Source organism: Schistocerca gregaria, chromosome 4 (assembly GCF_023897955.1).
Source record: "Schistocerca gregaria isolate iqSchGreg1 chromosome 4, iqSchGreg1.2, whole genome shotgun sequence".
Taxonomy (NCBI): Eukaryota; Metazoa; Arthropoda; class Insecta; order Orthoptera; family Acrididae; genus Schistocerca; species Schistocerca gregaria.
In genome coordinates, this window is record NC_064923.1 from 447,775,371 (window position 1) to 447,797,999 (window position 22,629).

Genomic DNA, 22,629 nt, shown 5'->3' on the forward strand with positions numbered 1-22,629 from the left:
AAAGATTTTAATGCAGTCAATGTTGTCTAAAGATTTATCCAAATTTACAAATGCAATAAACGTAGGTGTGCCTTTCTTCAACCTAAGATAAGTCGTATGGTGAGTTGTACCACACGTGTTCCCATATATCTGTGGATCCCAAACAAATCTTCCCCCTGTCGGCTTCTGCCAGTTTTTCCATTCTTCTGTAAGTAATTCGTATCAGTAAGATGCAACGGTGACTTACTTATCTCACAGTTCGAAAAAATAATGGTTCAAACGGTTCTGAGCACTATGGGACTTAACATCTGAGGCCATCAGTCCCCTAGACTTAAAACTACTTAAACCTAACTAACCTACGGACATCACACACATCCATGCCCGAGGCAGGATTCGAACCTGCGACCGTAGCAGCAGCGCATTTCCGGACTGAAGCGCCTAGAACAGCTCGGCCACGACGGCCGGCACCCAGTTCGGCAAATTTCACAGCTGTACACATGCCTTCTGTGGAACTGCAATTATTACATTGCTTATTTAAGTCCGAGAGTATTTCACCTCTCAAACTTCGCATCCAGTGTGCAGTAGTTTTATCAGGGTATGTTCTCCAAAAGATCTCAACTCTGAACGAATGTCATTTACTCCAGGCTTTCGACTCACATTTCCAGTACTCTGCCAAATTCTTCTCGCAGTGTGATCTCTGCTATTTCTCCTTCGCCTACTTCCTCTTCCCTTTCTATACTATTGTTGTAAAGTTAATTTAATTTACCCTTCTACATATTCCTTCCACAGTTCGACTTTCCCTTCTTTTCATACTACTATCTTGTCACCTGAGCTCTTAATATTCGTGCAGCTTCTATTTTTTCTCGAAATTTTTTCCTGTTTCCCTTTGTGCTATTTGTAGTGTCGCATGTTTCCCGAACATTCAATTTTTGTTAAAGAAATTAGGCAAGCTATCGAAAAGTTCATCGAGCGCACACCCGGAATCACGTATTTCCAAGACAACACGATTTATTTACTTTTGTGTTCATAACTCTTGATGGTAGCAGAAATCACTAGGACCGATTTTTTAATGTTTATTACGATTTATCTTAGCATTCCAAATTTAAAAAAAGATGTTGTGAATTTGAATTCATGTTTTTTAACCTCACATGTTCAAATGTGTGTGAAATCTTGTGGGACTTAACTGCTAAGGTCATCAGTCCCTAAGCTTACACACTACTTAACCTAAATTATCCTTAGGACAAACACACACACATATGCCCGAGGGAGGACTCGAACCTCCGCCAGGACCAACCGCACAGCCCACGACTGTAGCGCCTCAGACCACTCGGCTAATCCCGCGCGGCTGTTAACCTCAGAGATCCTAAGAAGTTAAGTAATAACTTAAGACAATATTTAGAATAGACAGCGTGACTGACGTTCGTCAAGGAGATAAAGAGAGACAGCAACTATCGATGTCATGCCTCGCTCACGCCGCCGAAGGGCTACTACTATAGTGGATGTTCACTACCTACGGATTATGTATCGGAGGAACCCTGAAAGGAACGTCACCATGTTGAATAATGCTTTTCGTGTAGCCACAGGACGTCGTGTTACGACTCAATCTGTGCGTAGTAGGCTGCATCATGTGCAGCTTTACTCCCTACGCCCATAGCGAGGTCCATCTTTGCAACCACGACACCATACAGCGCGGTACAGATGGGCCCAACAACATGCCGAATGGACCGGTCAGGACTGTCATCACGTTCTCTTCACCGATGAGTGTCGCATATGCCTTCAACCTGACAATCGTCGGAGACATGTTTGGAGGCAACCCGGTCATGCTGAACGCCTTAGACACACTGTCCAGCGAGTTCCGTATGATGGTAGAGATTCCCTGCTGTTTAGGGGTGGCATTATGTGGGGCCGACGTACGCCGTTGGTGGTCATGGAAGGCGCTGTACGATACGTGAATGCCATCCTCCGACCCATAGTGCAACCATATTGGAAGCATATTGGCGAGGCATTCGTCTTCATGCACGACAATTCGCGCCCCCATCGTGCACATATTGTGAATGACTTCTTCAGGATAACGACATCGCTCGATTAGAGTGGCCAGCTTGTTCTCCAGGCATGAACCTTATCGAACGTGTCTGGGATATATTGAAAAGGGCTGTTTACGGACGAAATGACCCACCAACCACTCTAAGGGATCTACACCGAATCGCCGTTGAGAAGTGGGACAATCTGGACCTTGATGAACTTGTGGATAGTATGCTACGACGAATACAGGCATTCATCCATGCAAGAGGACGTGCTACTCGGTATTAGAGGTACAGAAATCTGGACCAGCGCCTCTGAAGGTCTCGCTGTACGGAGGTACAACGTGCAATGTGTGGTTTTCATGAGCAATGAAAAAGGTGGAAATGATGTTTATGTTGATCTTTATTCCAATTTTCTGTACAGGTGCTGAATTCTCGGAGCCGAGGTGATGCAAAACTTTTTTAGATGTGTGTATTACTAGTATATCCTGCTAACAAGTTCAACGTTCGGAAGTTATCGTAATCAGAAGATCTCGGTTGCAGTTTAGCTTTGTTTCATCGACCGCTTCTCTGACAACGTATTATACAGCCACCAGAAATCGTAGGGCTGTTGTAGCCCTCAACTCCTTCCTTCTGTAGAGTTTGGCGTTACCCAGTACATGACGTGAAAGTTGCTGCACATACTAAAAGATCTGTGGAAACTAGTGTATATAAACCTAACACAGTTCGTCAGACGACACTCTTAACTCTGGATATAAAATCTTCCTTAGAAAGTATTTGCAAAAAGTACATGCTATCCTTTTCGTTTTAATGTGTTAGAACTTGTGTTAAGGCCAAATTTCATTTTAGGAGCAATCTCTTAATCCCATAGCTACATGATGGCACTTTAGACTCCTGGCGTCTTTATTCCCCGGGAGTACGTATAGAGACGGTATTCCAAAGAAGGAAGATATTTGAACGGCGCAGTACCGTGTCATCTGGCTACAGCGTTTGTTTTAGTTTTCGTTCAATGGCTTTCCGGGTAGTGTTGGTCAACATACTGCTTAATAACTTATCAGTGTCACAACCAGTTTTGTGAGTAACTTGCGGAGACGCGCGTCAAGCAGGGATCTGCGCCCATAATCTGCCGCGAAGCATCTTAGACCGTGTCACTGCGCATTTACAGCCGGGTAGATTCGTTCCAGACTGAAGTAACGACTCTGTCATTGGTGAGGGAGCCATTGGTGCTGCTGATTGAATGAATGATCCCCGCTAGCAGAAAAAGTTCTTCACCGTCAGTGAATGTTGCTGTCATAGAAAACTGCAAAGATGATACATAATCTCAGTTCACTTCCCAGTTAGATTGGAAGTGGTGCGCTGTGACTAATGCTTCTGACGTTAACAGCTAAAATATGAAGGTAAGGTGAATTCCGCGAACTAAATAAAAATGGCGTTTATATAAACATAATTTTGTTTCTGATACACTGGTAAGTCTACGCATTCATCAATGACTTAAGTTAACTGACTGGCTGATCTACGGAATATTTTTATTTATAAGACTTTTAAAAGTAGTCGTGCTGTGTGTTTAGTTCAAACGGATAAACTGGAACGTCCAGAAATCTGACAATTATTTGTTTAGGTGGGTTTATCGGCAATGGCATTTCCTCCAAATTACTTGAATAAGTGTAACAATGGACACTTTCTTCATAGCTTTATTTATGCCAAGAAGCGTTTCGGGATTTCACCCATCTTCAGTTGGCGTAACACATTCATATCTTCATCAATATAACCTTTTTATCGTTTGCATTTTCAGCGCTGTAACTGTCATTTCTTCTGAAACTTGTAGTACCTCTTCCGCCGCATGGTGAATGCAATGGTGTATCAATGAAACTTAAAGTGTATGTGCTAAGCATGTAAAGACGGGAACATGAGCTTCAAGTTAAAGAACATAGGGCTGTTACTGAGTGTAAAATATAATCGCAATAAACGTTGTATTAGCGATGATGTAACTGAAGACAGATGGAACCCCGAAACGCTTACAGGCATGTATGAAGGGCATGTATCAGGTAGCTTATTGCTATACTTCTTTATGTAATTCGATGCACAGTCCCGGAGTTCGATATAATTAAAAAGAATAAATGAATTCTCCAAACTTGTGAAGGTTTACATGTAATCTTCTCTTTCATTTTCAACGATCACGGACTAGACGGCTGAATTAAAGTGTGGTTCTTGTTTCCTGGAGGGCATGTAAAACGTGTAGGACATTCCAACATTTGCAAAGGCCTTGTGGTTGTGCAGTCATTGTCTGCTGGAACAAGGCTTGCGGGAAGTCCCGTTTGCCCTTCTCGCCCAGCATATACTTAGCGCGCACTAAGAGCGCTGATAAGAAAGATCAATAGACTCGCAGGCGGTCGCGTGGCAAACTGCGTAGCAGAAGATTTGCACTTATTTCGCAGGAATTCATCGGAGCCTTCAGCGAGCGTCTGAAAAAATCGCATCTAAACGTACGAAATTCCTCGTGGAAATGTTCCATCCGTGCGTCGTAATTTCTTAGCTTGAAACTGGGGCAATAATGTATGCAGGATGTCCAACCAGGACTGCACTGTTTACTTTTCGCCTCATATTCGTTCCGATCAGTTAGCAACACTTGATACTGGCGGCGGTTATTTTGAGATATTGTGGTTTGTGAAAATTAATCGTTTACCGTCGGACAAATTATCATCAAAAAGTATTACAAATACGAGGAAAGATCTTTAGACACATTTCGCAGATTGTCTACAATTTTCGGTCCACTGACTACACTGTGAGCGAACTGGTTCAGTTGTTGATTTTACGACATCAAAGAGACATCGTACCGGCAGGTCTGCTGAAAATTTGAAAATATTTCCTCAGTAAATGAGAATGTTGCCCAGAACTGCAGATATCGAGACGGGAAGTGAACCATGCAACGAATCCTGACGAAAGATCTCCATCTACGCCCCTACAAGGATCATCTGGCCCAACAACAACCGCCAACCGACTATTAGCGTCGTGAATTCCTCGACTGGACAGCGGAAAAACAAAAAGTAGACGACAGTTTTGTGAGAAATGTAATCTTCAGCGACTGGCGTATGTCAACTGGACGGCTACGTCAACAAGCAGAACTGTAGGATTTCGGGCGACGAAGATCCTCGCGTAACACTTCAATAGCCGGAGACGCTCAATAAGCAGCTGTTTAATGTGGATTTTGGGCGGTTGGAACGACTGGAACCTTGTTTTTTGGAGAATTTCGCACGTAATGCAGTGAAGAGCGCGAAAACAAATGGTTCCGGGAATACAGTGCCAACTGTCATACCTCGTGCGGATTGCCTACATTGCTGCAGAAGAAATTTTCGGGTTGTGTCGTTCACGCCATACAGAAATGAATTGCCCACCAAGATTTTTAGGCATCTATTTCCTGTGTCGTTACGCGAAGTCGCATGTTCACGCTAACAAGGAAAGTTTCCTGAATAAGGGGCGAAATTAGAGCATCACTGGGCAAATCGATCCAGAAATTTTCGATAATGTCATTGAAATTTTGTTTAACGGGTAAAAGTTTATTAACAAAGGTTTGGCGGAAATTTGTACAATATTATTTTCCAAAGGTAACTGCTGTGTTTTATGCTGAATTACACTAAAATTTAAACCTTTCAAGTAACTAATACGTTTGTAAGTAGGCTGTTTAGGTTTTCTTATTGGTAACGCCACATAGCGTTCTGTATGAAAAATCACTGGCTGTGCTGTGCGCAGTCTGTGGCTAATTTGCATTGTTGTCTGCCATTGAAGTGTCGGGCAGCGGCAGCTGGATGCTAACAGCGCGTAGCGTTGCGCAGTTGGAGGTGAGCCGCCAGCAGTGGTGGACGTGGGGAGAGAGATGGCGGAGTTTTGAAATTTGTAAGAATTGGTGTCATGAACTGATATATATATTATAACTATTAAGGTAAATACATTGTTTGTTCTCTATTAAAATCTTTCATTTGCTAACTGTGCCTCAGTAGTTAGGGACTTCCGTAGTTTGAATCTTTTATTTAGCTGGCAGTACTGGCGCTCGCTGTATTGCAGTAGCTTGAGTAACGAAGATTTTTGTGAGGTAAGTGTTTTGTGAAACGTATAGGTTAATGTTAGTCAGGGCCATTCTTTCGTAGGGATTTTTGGAAGTCAGACTGCGTTGCGCTAAAAATATTGTGTGTCAGTTTAAGCACAGTCTTGTATAAATTTTACAAAGGGGACGTTTCACGTTTTATTCAAAAATTAAACTGTTCGTTCTTCTTGAGACAGTTTTTATAGGATGGTTCAATAAGACAAGTTGGTTCGGTCATTATCTTTACCAAAGACGTCCCAAGTGGATGACTGGCAGTTACTGTGCAGTGACGACGAAGTTCATTGGTACGTTTATCACATATACCATAAAAGTTCCGGCTATGTTATCTGCGCTATTGCCATCTTACAAGCTGCTCCAACTCGGCAGGTGTGTCGCTTCTCCCCATCATTGTGATTTTTCCCGGTGGGGAAGCCCTAGCGTCAAAGGAGGCTTAGATCCTCGTTTTGACGGTGTTAAACAGATCAGCTATGCTTTTAACAAACGCAGGCATCGCCAGCAGAGAACACAGCGATTGTTGTATTAAACGTACAGATACATCGTTCTGTGTTACATATTATTTAATTCATTTCACCATTTTTCTTCACTAAGCGTTAGCATCAAATAATACACAACCTACAACGGTTTATCTGTTCACCCGACAGTGTTTTCTAGTGTTTTACACTTTTCTTGCTGCGATGGGACTTGGTTAAGGTTAGTTAAAGAGAATACGCTTCATACGATACCAGACCTTGTTACCTAAGGGAAGACGTATCCCTTTTTGTACAAATATTTAAGTCCTCCCTTCTTCAATTTGAGTGAAAAGGTTACTGCGAAAGAACAACATTTCATATCATTTACAGCGTTTACTGAGTTTGTAAGTAAGACACTTCCGAACAATGGCTAGACCTAACCATGATTTAATATCAGTTAAATTCAGTTCCGCTTTCATTGCTGTATTGATTTTGCAAATGAAACTGTCACATTAAAAATCGCTGTCTCTTTAATAATTGCTCAAGTAATATTACAGCGCCTCGCGGGATTAGCTTAGCGGTCTGGGGGTCTGCAATCATGGACTGTGCGGCTGATCCAGGCGGAGGTTCCTCGTGTGTGTGTGTGTGTGTGTGTGTGTGTGTGTGTGTGTGTGTGTGTGTGTGTGTACTTACGATAATTTAGGTTAAGTAGTGTGAAAGCTTAAGGACTGATGGCCTTAGCAGTTAAGTCCCATAAGATTTCACACACATTTTTCAATATTACAGCTTGCCAACGGATTCTACCGGTTAAGAATAACGGTACTGATTTGTCCATTGATTTCATGTCTAATTTTCGTGAATAAATAGATTAATCACTCACTTTGCCCTACGTCTCAAAGGAGAACTTCGAAACTCATATTCCTAATCTGCAAACTGTTCATAATTTTTAGTGCGACTTGCCTGCTTATGTCGTTGCACGCGAAAACTGAACTACAACTACCCTCACCTCGCATTAAGGAGCGCGAACTGTAGAGCTTGGGCAAAGCTGATCGATAAATGCTCCAGAGAAGCTGCGATGCTTGAGGGGTAGGCCTACTACTGACTATTTCCTACCATTGTCGATAGTAGTACCTTTAGTATCTCATTCATCGCGTAGGTACCAACCAATACACTCTCGACCTTAAAAGAATCAGCACTCCCATGAATGAAACAGCTTCAAACGTCTTGATTTCTTTACAAATGAGTTTCCACGTTAAAAAAACTGGCGTTAAGCATATTATGTGAAAAAGTTCAGAAAAAGTCTCAAATTATGTTTACCGTTCGTTGCAAGTCACAAATGCTCTCATTATGAAACACTGGGTGGATACAGAGTGACTAATTGGCGCTCCATTTCAAGCAAAAGCTAGTTTTTCGCGCATCTCGATGTTGATTACGTCACATCTCCTGAATCACGTGTTGTCCAATAATGTAATTTTACAGCTACGTTCAGTGGTGTATGTGGATACTGTCTGCAAAGTGTTTTTGCGAATACATTTAATAGTGCAGAAATAATAAATTAAAAAATCATGCCTGGTGCTGCAGTTTTACTGCGCTAACAGCGAAAATATAGATAGACTTTATTCCTTTAATCAGTCAGCGAGAAAAAATTTCGTAAATGTTTGATATGTGTAAAGATTGTTGGAACTCACTAAGTGCTCTCATTCTCAAATACTGAATGAATATAGACTGGATAGTTTGCGTGAAGAGAGTTCCGCTGACTCGGGCATATACTTTCCAACTGTAATACTTGACTCATTGTATAACCATTTAACAAAATATTATAGCTTTTAATAAATACATTAGGACAGATTATGAATTTTAAATTCAGCCAATAAATGTATGAAATTTTGAAAATAATATTTTTGTTGCCGCTGACAGCCGATAGATAGGCACCCTGCAGCTGGGACTGTGTCCCGGGTTAGTCGTTTAGTAATATATATTTAGCACGGAACGAAGACACCTGGAAACTTCTTTCTTCTCTTCTTTCAGGGAGTAGCCATTTCGCGTCTTACTGACACAGAGGGAATTGTTGCCAACGTTCCGTTGGTCTTCCAATGCCTCTATTACCGTTCGGTCTATTTGATAAATCTACATTTCCTGTTCTTCCTTCTAGCGTTCAGTTCGGGTTTGAGAGCCATATTTCTTTATTTTATACGTTAAAAAATATTAAGCTTTCTCAGTACAACGGCATTTTTGAATGTGTCCAGTCTCTTGCAGCCGTGACTTATCAGAAATTTCATTTCTGATCCCTGTATGCTACTAAGATATTCAGTATCCGTCACTCATGTCTGTGAGTTGTAAGGCGAAAATTGGCACAGCTATCACTCTAAGAAAGTTCATTCTGGTTTTGTTGTTCTCCTTTTCTTAGAAAATATTTGACTGACTCTTCCACGTATTGGCTGGTGCTTACTCAGTTTGTAATCGGCGTCATAAGATATGTCACACCCGAGGCATTGGAAAGGAAGTGACACACTTGTTCAATGGGTCTGTTATCAAGAGTTATTTACCCTCCGCCATGCATCGTACGGTGACTTGCAGAGCATCTATGTAGATGTAGATATTTTTATTCGGACGGGATATTTTCCTGTAAAAGTCATAGTGTCAGTCTTCAGAGCAGATCTGTTAACACATACGCAGCTCTCTGCAGGTCATTCTCAGTTTGTTGAAAAATAAACTGGTCATCAGCAAACCGCACTTTATTTAAGGGCGTTCTTTCGTTAATTTTACTCATCGGTTTCTTCTGAGCTTCCATTCTCTAATTATAGAATTTGTGTAAATATTGCAAAGTCTACGGGATAAGATACAGCTCTGACGTCTTCCGCCGGCCGATGTTTCCGTGCGGTTCTAGGCGCTGCAGTCTGGAACCGCGAGACCGCTACGGTCGCAGGTTCGAATCCTGCCTCGGGCATGGATGTGTGTGATGTCCTTAGGTTAGTTAGGCTTAACTAGTTCTAAGTTCTAGGGGACTAATAACCTCAGAAGTTGAGTCCCATAGTGCTCAGAGCCATTTGACATCTTCCTTGTGCGATATAAGTTTTTTTTTTCCTCAGACAGTAGGGTTTCTATTACCAGTATTATTTATGTACCATGGTACAGGCTTATCACGACATCCAGTCAATGTCCTATAGCACGGATCTTTTCACTATAAAAACCTTTTCGTAATCAATGAATGAATGGAAGGTATGTCTACAGATAAAATTCCTGTTTTCCATCAATCACTATTTTCAAGGAAAATACGTCGTCTTTGGGAAAGCTTTCAAAGAATTTTTCACCAGACAATTTGCAGTTCTTTCTCAAAGTTATCGCGGATATTACGATAAAATATTTCCATATCGCATTTGTACGTCTTGTAAAAAATAGATGCATAGTTGATCGTCGATTCCCGTAAAATTTCGATGCTCTTTTCGGAAGCACACTGGCAAGACTTTCGCAAGTTTGAACAATACTATAGTTACTTAATGCGAACGCACTGTATGACCCTGTCTACATTCGTAGGACTGGCAACCCACAGAAGAATACGCATCCACCTGCAAAACAATCTTGGTACTGAGCCACATACAGAGTCGAGTGCAATCGGTTACGTAAGACGCAGTAAACTACTGTCATACCAACACGGCCTGTAGAAGAAATGCTGACATAACTACAGTCGTCGCATTTTTAAGCTGACTTGATGGAATGCTACTATGCGACTGGACATCCCGACCCACCAGAAAAAATAACGTAACGATTTTCCCGCAACATCTACACTTATAAGCATTTGCTTTCATCACATCCGCGGCGCCCTTCTTTGTATGCGGGAGGACGTATCATCTACTTGGCTCGATTCAGCGGCTCGTCTGAGGTCACATTCTGTCGTGCCAACTAACACGTTCGTAGTTATTATGTAGTTACAGCGTGCTTACAGATGTCTAACAGTGTGAATGCTTAATTTTCTGTGTTTTAAATACTCGTTCTAGGAATACAGTTACTACGACAAAATAATTCTCGCTCTTCTTCTGAGGCACTGTGCGGAGACAATTACGCTGCGCAGCTTCTGCGGTTCAGAGGGCAAACGCACTTCACACAGAACACGCACGCACTTCACACGAGTCACATAATATCTAATACTGTTTCATGAGGAGTTGCTTTCAATGTTAAGTTAAACGTTAGAAGAATGTAAACACAAGTGACCGTTTCCAACAATCCGCTTTAAGCGTGGTAATTGGAAAAGAAAACAACATCAAAGAACTTAATAGTGAATACCCTGTCCGCGATAAATCATAGTTCTGCAGTAAGCTTTTTATAAATTATTTCTGTAATACACATAAATAAACATTTATATTTAGTTGCCTTGCACCTTTCGCTTCACACCAGGCAGCGATTTCTAGCATTCTGCTTTAAATGTTATGAGATCAATATTTTCGCTGTTATCGCTAATAAGTAAATATCCTCTGGGAAAATCGAACGCGTTCTCTCACGCTGTCTGCCTTGTGTAACAGCCAGAGAGCGTTTCAAAAAGTGTGCTCTACCTACGTAACTAGAGAAGCGACACATTCAGAGGAAACATCGTATGTCAAAGTTAATACATCGCCAATTGTTTCTTATATTTCATGAAAATAGCCACATAAATCCACATATCTGTGAGTTTCTGTCAGTTACAACGCACCTTCGATTTACTTACATTTTCCATTGTTGAAACGTTGCACGCTAAGAACTTGTTAGTTTGCAAATCAATGAAGATTTTCAGTGTATGGAACAAAACATTGAACTGCAGTTTAGCGAAGCTTGTCAGTAAAGTAAATTCCCTAGCACCAATGAAATCTTCGAAATTCGTTCAAGGCAAGATAAATTGCGCACTGATTTCATGGTTTATTTCAAGGTGCAGATTTCATTCAGCAAATTATTCACGACTATGACGTGGTACGCTTTGGTTCATGACAGCTTGTAATTGGTGTAGCTTTATCACAAATATATCTGTTTAGAACATTAGCATCCTTCGTTATGGAATTCTAAACGAATTATATGTCATCACAGTCTTCATGAGAAGAGCAAAGTAAATTTGACCGATGTAATTTCATTTTGGCGTCATTAACGATTCTCTCCGGGGGGTACTATGTATTCAATTGAGCAGCTCCTCTTTCTTTTTTCTTTGTGCCACAGCAAGCAATGGCTTGTTTTCGTCATTACTAGCATTACGCGACCGTTCCAACACGAGCGTGTCAGGCTAATGTTTCTCGTTCTGTCGAATTCGACGCCCGTGTCTCGCAGATGTTGCCAAATGAGCAGCAGGGCATCACCTCGACTTTCACTAAAGTCGTTATGAAACCCGATGGCTTCTCTCTTATGCGTCTATCACAAACGAATAACCAGCGATGATATTTTTACTCGTTGTATCAACAGAAACGATTCTGAACTTTGTGCAATGGAATTGAAATCTCACAACTGTTATTTCTCGCAGTTTATACAGACGATAGTGTTTTCACTGTACTGAAGAGGTTTAAGGAAGTACGTACGAGAAGTGGTCGTGAAATTTCAGTTGTTGTTGTGGTCTTTAGTCCGAATATTGGTTTGTTGCAGCTCTCCACGCTACTCTATCCTGTGCAAGCCTCTTCATCTTCGATTAACTACTGCAACGTACGACCTTTTGAACCCGCTTACTGTATTCATATCTTTCTCTCCCTCTACAATTCCTCCCCCCCCCCCCCCTCCGCCCACCAACAGTAAATAAATTGATGATCTCTGGAGGTTTCAGAATGTGCCCTATCAACTGATCGCCTTCTTTTAGTTAATTTATGCCACAAATTTCTTTTCTTACCTGTTCTATTTAGGATCTCTTCATCAGTTACGCGATCTACCCTCTGATCTTCAGCATTCTTCTGAAACGCCACATTTCAACAGCTTCTATTCTTCCCTTGTCTGAACTGTTTGTGGTCCACGTTTGACTTCCTTATAAGGTTACACTCAACACAAATACCTTCTGAAAAGACTTCCTCACGCTTTAAAAAATGTTCAAATGTGTGTGAAATATTCTGGGACTTAACTGCTAAGGTCATCAGTCCCTAAGCTTACACACTACTTAACCTAAATTATCCTAAGGACAAACACACACACACACCCAAGCCCGAGGGAGGACTCGAACCTCCGCCGGGACCAGCCACACTCCTCACGCTTGAACATATATTCGGTGCTAACAAATTTCTCTTCTTCAAAAAAGCTTTTCTCGCCATTGCCAGTCTGCATTTTATATCTTTTCTGTTTCGGCAATCATTACTTATTTTTCTGCCGAAATATCTAAACGCATCTACTGTTTCAGTGTCTCGTTTCCTAATCTAATTCCCTGAGCATCGTTTGATTTAATTCGACTGTATTCCATTACCCATGTTTTGCTTTTGTTAATGTTCATCTTAAACCTCCATTCCGTTAAACAGCTCTTGCAAGTCCTTTGCTGGCTCTGAGAAAATGACAATGTCAAAAAATAAAAATAGATAAATTATTTTTGTTTGTTTACAGGTACATATCTGCTGTTTTGGAACACATTGAAATCCCCACGCTACAGTATCGTTGCACGTGGTAGAGGAAGTAAAGCAAAATTGCAGAGCGTATTGATAAAGCGAAGTTCCATGAGGTAATTTGTTTTCCGCATTTGAAAGAGAACAATGCGACCACAATCAGTGCTGGACTGTCTGAAGTGAGTGGCTACAACGCACCATGATAATTATGACACAATAGTTAGGTGGCGCAGGCGCATCCATTGTGGTTGAAAAAGCACGAATAATTAGGAACGCTGTGGCAGACCATCTCTCTACGAAGAACCGGGGCTGCAAGGCAGATCGACACCCTGGTACTCGAAGACCGGCATACCTGAATCTAAACGGTAGTGGGAAATCAGTCACAGATGAGTTTTCAGCATCTACCGCGAGATTCTGAGTATGACAAAGGTTGCTGGGTACAGCGACTGCTCAGATTCGTTCAAAAAAGTGAGCCGAACCGAGGCGGCAACGGAAATGTTCCAGCTGTGTCAGGCCAGTCCCGGAGACTTCGTTAGTCGCTTGATCTACATGGACAGCTACTGGATGTGTCACGATCACCCAGAGACAAAGGAGCTACGCAGGCAATGAAAACATGTGGTTTCACCATCATCGAAAAAGGTCAAGACCCAACCATCATAGGGCAAGTGTATGTTGGAATGGTCATCGTGTGATGCTAGCAAATTGCACTAAGGTGGCAAAAGTCACGGGATATCTCATAAAATCGTGTGATGGACTCAACAAGTCGTTAGAAGTCCCCTGCAGAAACACTGAGCCATGCTGCTTTAAAGCCGTCCATAATTACGAAGGTGTTGGCAGTACAGGATTTTGTACATGAACTGACCTCTCGATTATGTCCGATAAATGTTCGATGGCATTCATGTCGGGCAGTATGGGTGACCAAACCATTCGCTCAAATTGTCCAAAATATTTTCCAAACCACTCGCGAACAATTGTGGCGTCGTGACATGGCATTGTCATCCATAAAAATTCCAGTGTTGTTTGGGAACATAAAGTGCGTGAATGGTTGCAAATGGTCTCCAAGTAGCCAAACATACACATTTCCAGTATGTTTGTTTTGTTTTTGGGCGCCCATCTCAGGACCGGAGAATACCGATACGAAAAAGGAGTTAAAAGCGACTACACGTTAAGCCCAAGGTCATATATATATATATATATATATATATATATATATATATATATATATATATGTGTGTGTGTGTGTGTGTGTGTGTGTGTGTGTAAAATATAATGGGAATTAATTGCTAAGGTCATCATTCCCTAAGCTTACACACCACTTAACCTAAATCACACGCACACACCCATGCCCGAGGGAGGACTCGAACCTCCGCCATGATCAGCCGCACAGTCCATGACTGCAGCGCCTCAGACCGGTCATCAGCACCCAACACACTAACCCCACCGTCAGCTCTTACCGACTGAAATCGGGATTCATCTGACCAGTTGTCTAGTGCCCAAGCCTTGTGGTCACGAGTCCAGGTGAGGCGCTGCAAGCTATGTCGTGCTGTTGGCAAAGGCACTCTCATCGGTAGTCTGCTGCCATAGCCCATTAATGCCAAATTTCGCTGCACTGTCCTAACGGATACATTTATCGTGGTCGCACATTGATTTCTGCCGTTATTTCACGAAGTGCTGCTAGTCCTGTTAGAGCTGACAACTTTACGCAAGTGCCACTGCTATCGGTCGATAAGTGGAGGTCGTCGTCATTGCGTTGTGCGTGTTTTAGAGGTAATGCCTGAAATAAGGTTTTCTCGGCGCAGTCCTGACACCGTGAATCTCGGAATATTGAATTCCCTCACGATTGTGTGTCCTATGCTTCTAGCTCCATTTATCACTCTGCTTACAAAGTATGTTATTTCCAACGTACGGCCATAATAACGTCGCAAACGTCTTCAATGTACTAAAAAACGTAACTCCTCCCAAATAGGCCAGGAAGGCCCAACTGTGCCGACCGGCCGTCGTGTCATCCTCAGCCCATAGGCGCCACTGGATGCGGATATTGAGGGGCATGTGGTCAACACACCGCTCTCCCGACCGTATGTCAGTTACCGAGACCGGAGTCGCTACTTCTCAAGTAGCTCCTCAGTTTGCCTCACAAGGGCTGAGTGCACCCCGCTTACAACAGCGCTCGGCAGACCGGATGGTCACCCATACAAGTGTTAGCCCAGCCCGACAGCTTTTAGCTTCGGTAATCTGACGGAAACCGATATTACCACTGCGGCAAGGCCGTTAGCCTTCACATGTTCTACTTGAGTACAAGTGACAGCTCAGCCAGTGAGCTGTCCTTTCATAGTGTATGCAATACTGCCCGTATCTTTATATGTGCACATCGCTATCCTATAATTATTATCACTCAGTTCAAAAAATGTTCAAATGGGTCTGAGCACTATGGGACTTAACATCTATGGTCATAAGGCCCCTAGAACTTAGAACTACTTAAACCTAACTAACCTAAGGACATCACACACATCCACGCCTGAGGCAGGATTCGAACCTGCGACCGTAGCAGCAGCGCGGTTCTAGACTGAAGCGCCTAGAACCGCTCGGCCACACCAGCCGACTGCGGCTTTCCTGCCGATACCTGTTTCTCATGTGATGGAGAGTCAAGCCTGCAAGGAATTTACACCTCTGCCACTTGTTGAATGAAGAAGATAACCAGGATAACTATCATCAGATTCAGATGTTTTCTCTACACCGTCGGGGAACTGAGTCGTTCCGTCAGATCAATGACCTTGCACACAATTATCGCAGGATCCAGCGTGCTCTCCAAGACGTTCGTCAAACTCCTGCTCACTTCGATCTCCAGACGTGTTCCCTACTATGCCCTGGACATGATGTAAGGGCATCTGGTCCCGTCTGTACCATCGAAAAATTTCCTTGAGAAGCTATGGTAACACGTGGTAGTAGCCGTTGCGCTATATTCTCAAAATTGATGTCCAACAAGTCTGTGTTACTCTGCATCATCATCTTTACACACAACACAACTTTCGGAAATTTCTGAAACGGTTTCCGCTATCCTATCCACACACATACCAGAGCTGATTTTGCCGGTGCGATGAAATATTGGCCTTCACAGCGTTTGATGTTTTAAACGAAAGGTGTCTGCAATCCAACGCATACGTTTCCTTCAACAAGACGAAGTAGGTTATCAGTAGGCCAACACGCGTTTTATTTTTTACAAAGGGAGACTACCGTCTTCTTCTGCATATATGTGAACTCTTTAGGAAGAGGAGGAGGCGTACATTCTTCAAGACAAGATCTTCAAAAATGTCCAAGAAAAAATGTTTAAAGCGATATAAACGCCAATTAAATCGGGCGAAAATGTTTTATTATACCCAAATAGACCACACACGTTGTGAAAAAAAGTCATGCGTTACTGTCCGAAGATTATTAAACTCCAATGTTTTGGAGACTTGCAATGAATACAAAGCTTTATGAGTAAATATCGATTCTTAATCGGAAGTATAGAACTAGCGAATACTTGGCCTCGAAAGGCGAGAGTGGGTATAATAATTAACAAATTATCCTGCTATGAAGGACTTAGGATTGTTGCCCTGCAGTTAGATGTCGCTCATTCAGTAAATATATGGGCATTCACCCATCTCTTTCCATCTTCTAAAGAAAATATATGCTTCTCTTCAGATAAATAAAGGAAACTGATTACTGCTACGGTCGCAGGTTCGAATCCTGCCTCGGGCATGGATGTGTGTGATGTCCTTAGGTTAGTTAGGTTTAAGTAGTTCTAAGTTCTAGGGGACTAATGACCACAGCAGTTGAGTCCCATAGTGCTCAGAGCCATTTGAACCATTTTTTGAACTGATTACTTCGTCAGTGCTGTACTTCTTTTCCTTCACTCAAAACAACACCACTTCGTTCACATTAAGCAACATTTTAAAAAGCAAGCAGAAATCTAATAACCCAGTACAAGCTAAAATAGAGCAGGCAGAACCGCATTTCCAGACTAGATATTCGAGTGTTTACGCCACCAAACATAAGTGGAGTTGAGAAACCGGTTTACCAAATAGAGTTTGGGGGCGCTATGTAATCGTAATATATGTGAAATTTTAGAACTGCATTGCATTTGGAGAACGCAGCTCAAACCAATGAAACTGTAGTTCAAAGACATTCCTATTATACGGATCTAGTTGAGTAATTGCAGCCATACCCAGTTGTATACTCTTCATAAGATCTACATCTATAGTCTGCAAATAACTGAAGTGCGTGGCGCAGTGTACTGCACGTTCTACCAGATGTTAGGGTCTCTTCGCGACCCAGTCGGGTGCATGCCGCGGAAAGAATGCTTAACTGTCTGCGTCCGAGCTATAATTAGTCTAGTCTTGCCTTCACGGTTCCTACAGGAGCCGTACGTATGCGGTTGTAGTATATTCTTAGAGTCCACATTAAATTCTGGTTCCTGAAACTTGGTAACTATGCTTCCTCGAGATAGCTGGCGCCTATTTTCAAGAGTCTGTCACTACTGGTTTTTCAATATCTCTGTGGCGCTGCCCCATAAGTCAAACAATCCTGTGACAGAGCTGCACTTCTTTGTATACGTTCAACATGTTAGTTCTATTCGTCCACTTAAGCAACATTTTAAGATGGGTCGCACGATTGTTTTGTAAACAATCTCATCTATAGACATTTAAGACAGTTTGCATTTTACGTAGCACCGCACGCATGCCCTAGCAGAAAATTAATCGTATGAATAGCAAGAGCGACAATTCAATGAATTGCGAAGTGTAACCTCTGTCTGATGCCGAAAAAACGAGTGTGTGGTGATGTACTGTACTATTACCGTTGAGCTTGAGAGGGAGAATAGATTCTTTGCATGAGGATTACAAAGATATACATGGAGGTGGTACACGGAAAGAATAAGAAATCTTTCACTGCAGTAATTTTTAAGGGTAGGAACACGTTCGCCACAACCTGTTCCATGATCACCGACAACAGTGTTACAAAATTGGAGTCCAGTGCGTGCCCAGATTTCGTGTTATAAGTGAAGTGAATGAGCACGGATTGTAACTTCTCCCATAGTTCCGCACCAGTTTTCATTTTAATTATTACAGCCATTACAACCTGTATTGTAAATGTGCTACTTATGATAGAAACGGCCACGGCGGAGCGATTAAGGGCAAGAGCCACTTCGGAGAAAGTTCACCGGTTCGAGCCGAACACAGGACGCATACACTATTATCAATATTATTCACGTGTCAGAAGCGCCTTCTGCGCTGTTAAATCTTACTGCAAAATACAAAAAAGCTTATTACAAGATTTGTAACCAATACGTTTTAACTTCAAGTTCACTCTGTGTTACCTGAAACAGTTTTTCAGTACGTGTAAAAGAGCGCGCTGAAAACTGGAGCACATACTTCATAGTTAGGTCTTCACTGCCGTGACACTAGATGTTTTCGGACGGATGTATCCTCGTTTCACTAGGCTGGCTTTGGACACACACACTACAGTCTTCTGGAAGAGCAGTTGAATGGAATGGACAGTGTCTTGAAAGGAGGATATAAGATGAACATCAACAAAAGCAAAGCGAGGGTAATGGAATGTAGTCGAATTAAGTCGGGAGATGCTGAGGGAATTAGATTAGGAAATGAGACACTTAAAGTAGTAAAGGAGTATTGCTATCTGGGGAGCAAAATAACTGATGATGGTCGAAGTAGAGTGGATATAAAATGTAGACTGGTAATGGGAAGGAAAGCGTTTCTGAAGAAGAGAAATTTGTTAACATCGAGCATAGATTTAAGTGTCAGGAAGTCGTTTCTGAAAGTATTTGTATGTAGTGTAGCCATGTATGGAAGTGAAACATGGACAATAAATAGTTTGGACAAGAAGATAATAGAAGCTTTCGAAATGTGGTGCTACAGAAGAATGTTGAGGATTAGGTGGGTAGATCACGTAACTAATGAGGAGGTATTGAATAGGATTGGGGAGAAGAGAAGTTTGTGGCACAACTTGACTAGAAGAAGGGATCGGTTGGTATGACATGTCCTGAGGCATCAAGGGATCACAAATTTAGCATTGGAGGGTAGCGTGGAGGGTAAAAATCGTAGAGGGAGACCAAGAGATGAATACACTGAGCAGATTCAGAAGGATGTAGGTTGCAGTAGGTACTGGGAGATGAAGGAGCTTGCACAGGATAGATTAGCATGGAGAGCTGCATCAAACCAGTCTCAGGACTGAAGACCACAACAACAACAACTACTACAGTCTTCAGTTGTCAGCGATTTCTATGCAATGCAGTATTATTTGCACCAACTATTCAATTACTTTCATTTGTCCTAGAATACTGGGTGTCTTTCGTACTCTCAGTGTTTCAGGTAATCCAGTTCCTCTCCTCTTCGCTGATGTTTGCTTGTTTGTTTGCATGCACTGAATGACACTTTCCTCGTTTTAATCTTTTCTTCTGCTTATCTGCAGCTATTTCCATTGAAATATTAGTTGGAGCAATCCCTCTAAACAGATGCTGCTTGTCAAGTACTAAAATATGACTGCAAAAATATGACTGCAGAAACTGTGATAACAGACAACTGTTTACACTACATACAGTGACCCTCTGCGTGATAACACTGAAGGCAAGAAGAAGTGAATCAAAAACCACTAAAGAGTCTCGCCGGTTTATTCAGGCATCTATTTCGAACGAATGCGCCTATCCTCTGGATCTAAATGCTTTCTTGGATTATTACATTCGGCTGCAGTACTCGGCCCGTATTGACAAGACCTTACATAAAAAAATCCTTCCACGCCACAGAATCGTATCTGGTATAAACCGGTCGCGTGACGCTAAATATTGCGTCCCCTTCGTGTATAGCTTATGTTTACATGGTGCTTAATGTTATAACCAATCCTACTTCACAGCAATAATCATTGAACATCTCATTTTTTTGTAAAGTAGAATACCGAATAAATATTGCTGTAACTTCCTAGAATTTAGACTTTTTTCCATGATGTTACTCAAGGCACTGTACCACGTATCCGTCAGAAGTTAAACAAATTTGACACATTGTATTAAATTATGAAGGGTCATGTTTGAAAACTGTATGTCGCGTATGGATGTAAACAATACGTGGAAGATACTTATAAGCGATGTTATATGCAAGATACAGCACCAAAATTCTGTGGTGTTGATATCGTAATGAAAATACTTCGACAGCCAAGTGCAGCCCAGAAGATGAGGCTGCGATGTGAAATTTACATTAGTGAATAAATTACAGCATTGACAAAATACCAGGCGAACTTCATTGACAGGAATAGCCGTTATAGCTACCTTGAGATAATCCGTTATTGTTTGTACATAGTAAGCCTCTATCGTGTTTGTTTACCCTCGTTGTAGAGTGGGAGCCTGCGTTTATCCGGTGTCCTGCTACTAGCCGTACGATTCGCTATTGAATCCTGGGATGGGTGTCGTGTTAATAGTTGCGCTTCGCTCCTCTTCACATCTCAAGCACGACCCGCTTGGACACAGACGGCGGATGTAACGGTAGATGCCCTTGGCGGCTTTGTATGACAACACTGGAAAACAAGGGGCTTCCCTAGCCAAACATGGCGTGCATCATTTAGGACTCTCCCTGCTGAATGCATATAGTGCAGATTTGGACTAGCCGGCGCCAGTTCCTGACTCAGGTTCAGTGTATAAATATTCCACAGAGCGTCTTCCTGGCACAAGCAGTACAGCTTCAGCGCTTATTCTTTGTCACACACACAAAGGCAGTTGTATACGATTTGAGTTGCACGCAGCGACTTACCCGAGCTCTTTGCAAACGGGAACGCTCGCTGCCACGGCGACGCCTGGCTGCGTACTGAGCCAACAGCGCAAGAGCTTCTGGCGCCAGACGCCGTATAGGCGACCCCGAGTCTGCGCATGCGCGGAAAGCCGAGAGCCGTTGCCGCAAGCGGTGTTCACCCGTGCCGTGCCGTGCCTATCTGACGCACGCGGCCTCGGTCACCTGTCAGGGCTGCGGTGGATGTCAGTGGGTGCTGATATGGGCAAAATTCCAATCGTTAGTGCGGTAACGACCCCACAAAATTTTTACGTGCGCATGCAGGTTGTGACCGGTTCTATCTACGTTGTTTCTCCGCGAATCCGTGGTCAGTTGGGCGATACGTTTAAGTTGTGGTTCAGTTTACTTGTTGACGGTTAACGAGGAAATAGGGAACATTTACAACATTGTTCATACCGAAGTGACTATATTCTGGGCGACGTAGATTATAATCCTGGGCCACCTCTTCAACAATCGCATATACACGGCTTCGAAACAATATACAGGGGTGGTCCATTGATAGTGACCGGGCCAAATATCTCACGAAATAAGCATCGTACAAAAAACTACAAAGAACTAAACTCGTCTAGCTTGAAGGGGGAAACCAGATGGCGCTATGGTTGGCACGCTAAATAACGCTGCCGTAAGTCAAACGGATATCAACTTCGTTTTTTTTTTTTAATGGGAACCCCCATTTTTATTACATATTCGTGTAGTATGTAAAGAAATATAAATGTTTATTGGGCCACTTTTTTCGCTTTTTTACAGATGGCGATGTAATAGTCACAAACGTATAAGTACGTGGTATCACATAATATTCCGCCAGTGGAGAAACTACTTGCTTCGTGATACATTACCCGTGTTAAAATGGACCGTTTACCAATTGCGGAAAAGGTCCATATCGTGTTGATGTATGGCTATTGTGATCAAAATGTCCAACGGGCGTGTGCTATGTATGCTGCTCGGTATCCTGGACGACATCATTCAAGTGTCCGGACCGTTGGCCAGATCGTTTGTAAGTAGGCTGTTTAGGTTTTCTTATTGGTAACGCCACGTAGCGCTCTGTATGAAAATCACTGGCTGTGCTGTGTGCAGTCTGTGGCTAGTTTGCATTGTTGTCTGCCATTGTAGTGTTGGGCTGTTGGCTGTTAACAGCACGTAACGTTGCGCAGTTGGAGGTGAGCCGCCAGCAGTGGTGGATGTGGGGAGAGGTGGCGGAATTTTGAGAGCGGACGATCTGGACGTGTGTCCATCAGGAAGGGTAAATTTGTAATATTGGACATCATGGACTGATAATATATATACACTCCTGGAAATGGAAAAAAAAGAACACATTGACACCGGTGTGTCAGACCCACCATACTTGCTCCGGACACTGCGAGAGGGCTGTACAAGCAATGATCACACGCACGGCACAGCGGACACACCAGGAACCGCGGTGTTGCCGTCGAATGGCGCTAGCTGCGCAGCATTTGAGCACCGCCGCCGTCAGTGTCAGCCAGTTTGCCGTGGCATACGGAGCTCCATCGCAGTCTTTAACACTGGTAGCATGCCGCGACAGCGTGGACGTGAACCGTATGTGCAGTTGACGGACTTTGAGCGAGGGCGTATAGTGGGCATGCGGGAGGCCGGGTCGACGTACCGCCGAATTGCTCAACATGTGGGGCGTGAGGTCTCCACAGTACATCGATGTTGTCGCCAGTGGTCGGCGGAAGGTGCACGTGCCCGTCGACCTGGGACCGGACCGAA

At 42.8% G+C, this 22,629-nt stretch overlaps 1 protein-coding gene across 1 annotated transcript in view; it reads right to left on the reverse strand.

Moving 5' to 3' along the window:
* The window catches only part of LOC126266953 (uncharacterized), a 150,133-nt gene extending 129,041 nt beyond the window's left edge, over positions 1 to 21,092 (reverse strand). Inside the window, exon 1 of the mRNA XM_049971670.1 lies at positions 20,866 to 21,092. The gene's annotated coding sequence lies outside the window, so the exon portion shown is untranslated. The remainder of the gene's footprint in view (positions 1 to 20,865) is intronic.
* Between the last annotated feature and the right edge of the window lie 1,537 nt (positions 21,093 to 22,629).